Raw genomic sequence first — 6,000 nt, 5'->3', positions numbered from 1 at the left:
AAAGAATTAAAACGCTATCTTTAATACTTTTTACTTTGTGATTTTTTTAAAAGAGTAAGTTCCCACGCCGCACCCTGTAGAGCGTGAGTAATGAAAGAACTTCATTGCAATGAGTTTACTGTATTACGTCAGTCTGTCACTGAAATATTAGCAGTATTTGATACCCTTATTGAAAAGAAAGCATTAACGTAAATTCTTTCCTCTCAATCAACCTGCCCGAAAAACATGCAAGTATGGTTTGTGAAAAAATTTTGTTAATTTATTAGAAATAATTGATCATGATTAGCAAGCCAGAAACCTTTAAGAGGTACTTGATGCATCAATATATAATTTCTATTTGAGTCGTGCATATAAAGTTACTAGCGCGGTAAAACGTAAAATTATAGAAAAATTTCCACTTAATGCTTTTTTGAATGATTATTATCTCTGGGGTATGCATAAAATTAAGGACTTTGTCCAATTCGTTACCTTACCCAAAATTTTCCTTAGATGAGCTTGGTCTAATTTGTGACATACCTTATAAGTTATCAGCCGTTAGCTCAGCAATGAATTGCCAGATGTTGCTCATCACAGGTCACTTGATGCCAACCAATCGTGTAGGTTTTCCACTAACTGATACAAGTGAGAATAGTCTTCTAACATTGTTCCTTACAACAGGTGCTACAGATTGAGACGGTCTTCGTGGCAGAAGGCTAACTGCAGATCTCGGGGGGTTTCATCTAATTTGCTCGCTGCCACCATTGTCTGCACGCTACAACTAATGTCGGTACGCTACAACTCCTGTCGGTACGCTACCACTCCTGTCGGTACGCTACCACTCATGTCTGCATATTCCTCTTTGTCATCCAGTTCCCCCACTTGTCGCAATGTGCAGTCACCTTCAACACCGCACCTATCACCATTTGACACGTTCACACACGTACCCGACAACATTACTTGATGGTCAATTCCCGCCAAGTGTTGATTGGTCTCCGTAAATCTCAGACCTGAGAGCCTAGTTTAAATAAAACTTTGGCATGGCGGTTACCACTTAGATGCTGTGACCTTCATTAAATGTTTTTTTAATAAATTTTTCCAGTTGAAAATCGTTTCATTGTATTCAAAACCTTGATATTGTTGATTTTTTAGGAGAATTAGTATTCGATAATTGTAATATGTCCTCGGCTGTATATCCCGAGATTCTTTGCTTGTACTGTCATGCTGGAAATGCATGCACGTTCACATGAATGTGTATGCATATCCAGTATGGTAGTGCAAAGGCAATAATCTCGGCGATATACCGCCGAGGTTTTTTTTTTAAATAACTAGTTGGAGGCGGCCATGTAAGTTGCGCCGGATTTTCATGCACGTTGCGCCTATGTTAGAGGCGCTGCCGCGCTCGGTCAGTCTATGAAACGCGCCGCGGCCGCGTGCCGTTTAAGAGCGAACCGTCGCGCATAAAAAGTCGACATTTCGCCGCTGATGCGGAGATGTTACTCGGGCGCCCCAACCGAGCGTCTCCACCTTAATCTACCCAAACACGCCGGCGATACGCCTTGGATTTTTAACTGGGTAAGATCATCAAACTCAGATAAGATCATCTGAGTTTTCTTCGCTTTTAAATTTCTAGTGAATCTGCGATTCAAGCAATCTAGTGACATTATTGCTAATATAAATTTATAAATTGTAAATGTTTGACCAATGCTTGCCGTTCCATCAGCAAGCATTAGTTAAGAGCGGTTAGAGTGCCGCCTATTCTAACAGACAAGTTCCTGGTCATCAGTCCAACTCGTCCTCAGGGTGTGGTGGTGATGCCTGGGCTGGCGTCTCAGGCCTCCGACCCTCCGATGCAAGGCGTGCACATGAGGATCAGCTCTTCTTCTTCAGCTCGTCCACCGAGATCTGACATTCCATTCTTCTCTTCGTCATCAGCAAACATTCTTCCATTAAGTATGGTGACAACCTCTTCTTCCAGCGCAAGTAACTCACAAATGGTGACGACAAGTTTCAATGGATACAAAGAGCTTGTCTCTCAATTTTCGAAGAGATTGGATACAGCAACGCTCTTCAAGCCCCAAAAAGTTGCACTCATAAACTTTTCTGTTTTGAACAAGGATACGAAAACTCGGTCCACTTCCGACGAGCTTAAAGGTAGACTCTATCGTCGTTATACTTTGGAGTCAACCTCCACTAACAATAGTGAGATAAGCAGGACATTTCACCTTTTAGGTGAAGGGGAAGAAAAAATCCAGTTAAGTGAACGATACAAGAATATAACCTTAATATTAGGAAATACGGGAGCTGGCAAAAGTACTTTCATTCAGTGGATCGCTGGGAACAATGACAAGCTGGTGGCAAAAGAAGTAAGAACGAGAACTGGGGAGTACCTCATTGAGGATGGCAATAGAATTGGTAACTCAACTTTAAAATCCAAGACAATTTTCCCTGAATTGGTAGTTCATCCTGTGACGGATACTGCCTTCTACGATTGCCCCGGATTTAGTGATACAAGAAGCAGCAGTATGGAAATAGCAACAACGTACTTCATTAAAAAAGTTGCAGATTATGCTGAGCATGTTAAATTGATCTTTGTTGTTAATCATTCATCGGTTAAGAAAGGAGTAGACAGACAAGATTTCTTTAAATTACTTAGACATGTCACTGATTTTTATTCAAGATATTGATAGATATCGCCGAAGTATAGCTATTATGGTAACAAAAGTTGATAACATTTATATTAAAGTTGGAAGAAATCTTCATTTGGTATCAGATGAAGACATTATAGGAGCAATCGGCGAATTTTTAGAGGAGGTCCAGCAGGAGCTCGAAGAGCGATTAGGTGGAGTAGGTGATCCCGATGAACGAAAAATATTTTATGCGCAAGCATTAAAGTTTGTGAAAACTTTATTAATCAAGAACGGTGAGCAGTTTTTGAGGATAGGCATATTCAGAAGGCCAGATGAGCCAGGTCCTTTGAGTAATATAACTCTCCTACAAGAGGGAAAGGAGCATGTAGAGAGGATAGTGAATGAAAACCTTGGGTTCACCGCAGCACATGATATTGATTTCGGGTATACCATATCTGATACGTCCAAAATTGCTGTAGGTGCTCTGGCAGTAGGAATTAACGACAATGTATCCTCTAATCTCCGCACCATCGCTGCCCGTATGCAGGAGCATTACAACCATTCAGTAGAAGAGATGCGTAGCAAGATACTCTCCATTTCTTCCATCACCGCAGCCGTTGATGCAGATCCTGCAGAGGCTCGTACATTTTTAGATTCTCTAAATTCTGGTTATACCGTTATGACTAACCTAATGGATGAAGTTGCTAATATAACAACAGACCAGTTGGCGGTAAAGATCAACAAGAGCCTCATCATCTTAGCAATAGGTGGCTGTGACGAGGCTTTGTTAAGAATTGAGCAGCAAGGTAAGTATTTTTCATTCCTGCAGGTTGTGGCGGACGACGTACTAGGGACTAGGGCATGGAATGCTTTGTTACAACCCGTTGTAGCCTTCCTCTCTGACTCTGAGCATGCTGTTCAGCGGGATATTAATGATGCTACCAATAAAGTTATCGATAATGTATGGTCTAATCTTCGCATCATCTCGGATAACATGCTGGTGTATTACGGATATTCAGTAGATGGGATGCGTAGTAAGATACGCTCTTTTTCTACCACTGCCGTTAGGGTTGATGCAAATCTATCGGAGGCTCAGCAATTTCTAAATTCGTTTAACTCTGAAAAAAACCGTACTGCACGGCTAATGGAAGAAGTTGATAATGTAACTATAGCAGATTTGGTGAAGAAGATCAACATTAGTCATACTGGTTTGGATATAAATGAGCTTACACGAGTAATGCTAAGTATTTCGCAGCAAGATAAATATTTTGAATTTCTGCAAGTTATGCATGGTAACTTGATAGGTACCAGGACATGGGGCAACTTTTTGCAGCCCGTTGCAACATACTTCTCTGACTCTAAGCATGCTATCCAACAGGATATTGATGATGCTGTAAAGAAAATTAACGATAATGTATGGTCTAATCTTCGCAGTATTTCAGAAATCTTGCAGAAAAATTACAGCAATTTAGTAGATGGGATGCGTAATAAGATACGCTCATTTGCTACTACTACTGGGGCACTTGATGCAAATCCATCGGAGGCTCGAACGTTTAAAGATTTTCTAAATGCTGGATATGCCCGTACGATAAAAATTATGGAAGAAGTTGCTAATAAAACAACAGACCAGTTGGCTGAAAAGATCAAGAGGAGGCTCACTGTTTCAGACATGAATGGCTATGAGGAGGCAATGTTAAGTATTGAGCAGCAAGGTAAGTATTTTGCATTCCTGCAGGTTGTGGCGGACGGCGTACTAGGGACTAGGGCATGGAATGCCTTGTTACAACCCGTTGTAACCTACCTCTCTGACTCTAAGCATCATATCCTACAGGATATTGACGATGCTGCAGAGAAAATTAACGATAATGTGTGGTATAGTCTACGCATTATCTCAGAAACTATACAGAAATATTACAGTAATTTAGTAGATGGGATGCGTAGTAACATACGGTCTTTTCCAACCATCACAGGCGCCGCTGATGTAAATCCATCGGAGGCTCGAACTTTTATAGATTCTCTAAATGCTGGATATCCCCGGACGACAAAACTTATGGAAGAAGTTGCTAATATAACAACAGACCAGTTGGGGCGGAACATGAACGAGAGCTTTAATACCCTCAGTATTGATGGGTATGCTGAGGCAATGCAAAGTATTTCGCAGCACGGGAAATATTTTTCATTTTTGCAGGTCGTGAGTGATGGCGCATTAGGTTCTAGGGCTTGGGGTGACTTGTTGCAACCCATTGCTCTGTATCTCTCCAACTCAAGACGTGAAATTCAGCGCGATATTAATGATGTTACAGGAAAAATCAATGCTCAAGTGGAAACTAATATATCTAACATTGCAACAAAAATTAAGGAATATTACCTAAGTAAAATGCGTTACGTGGTAATTCAGCCATTATCAGCTGAAATAAACTTTGGACATGCTTGCATCATGAACATGACAAAAGAGATGGAACAATTAAATACAACGCAAGATTTGGCAAAAAAATTTTCAGAGTTTATATCAGAAGATGATCCCTTCAAAATCAGCAGTAACCTAAACCAAATTTCTAGACTTGGAAAGTACTCAATTTTTTTACAAATTATAAGCATTGAAACGCTAGATACCCCATCACCATCTCAATTAATAACTCCACTCAATGAAACAGCGACGTACCTCAAGGAATCACAAGGATGGTACGAATTCTTGACCAATTTGTATGAAAAGTTATCTACATATGACGTACAGAAAAATAGAAGTAAATACAACGTCGCCCACATTGCGGACTGGGGACAAGACGGTAAATTACAGGGAATATAAATAACTCGCAATAACTTCAGAAAATTTATGGAAAACATAAAAACATTTAATGTAATAGGATATAATGAAGTATCAAATATAGCGGTTGATGAGTTACGCATGGAGGAATTGAGACAAGTAGCGAGCCTGACGCTGGATGGCAGATTGCATGCCTTATGCCTATCAAATAAACTCACAATCAAAGGAGGTTACATAAGACTTAGTGAAGCAATAGTGGAAATTGGGAATTGCAAACGCAGCACAACAGAAATATTTGCTTTGAACAAAATTTTCATTGACGAAAACCTAGATAAAGTAGGGGAACAGCTGAAGCTCGTAATGATAGCCCCGACATGGGAGGTAATAGGTCGTAGAACAATAAACTTGAGTGGGGCTGACGCTCCGCCACATAATCCACCTAAGGCAAGTGACGGCGAGGGGGACGGGGGGCGGGGAGCTGACGGTAGGCCTGGCTTGCCTGGAGGACCAGCTGGCAGTTTCTTTGGCGTAGGCACAACATTCTTGAATGGAAATATGTTGAATATTATGGCTAATGGTGGAAATGGTGGTGATGGTCAGGATGGTGGAGATGGTGGACGTGGTCGAGCA

Source organism: Hyalella azteca, unplaced genomic scaffold, assembly GCF_000764305.2.
Source record: "Hyalella azteca isolate HAZT.00-mixed unplaced genomic scaffold, Hazt_2.0.2 contig8596, whole genome shotgun sequence".
Taxonomy (NCBI): Eukaryota; Metazoa; Arthropoda; class Malacostraca; order Amphipoda; family Hyalellidae; genus Hyalella; species Hyalella azteca.
Note: the sequence above shows the minus strand (reverse complement) of the source record.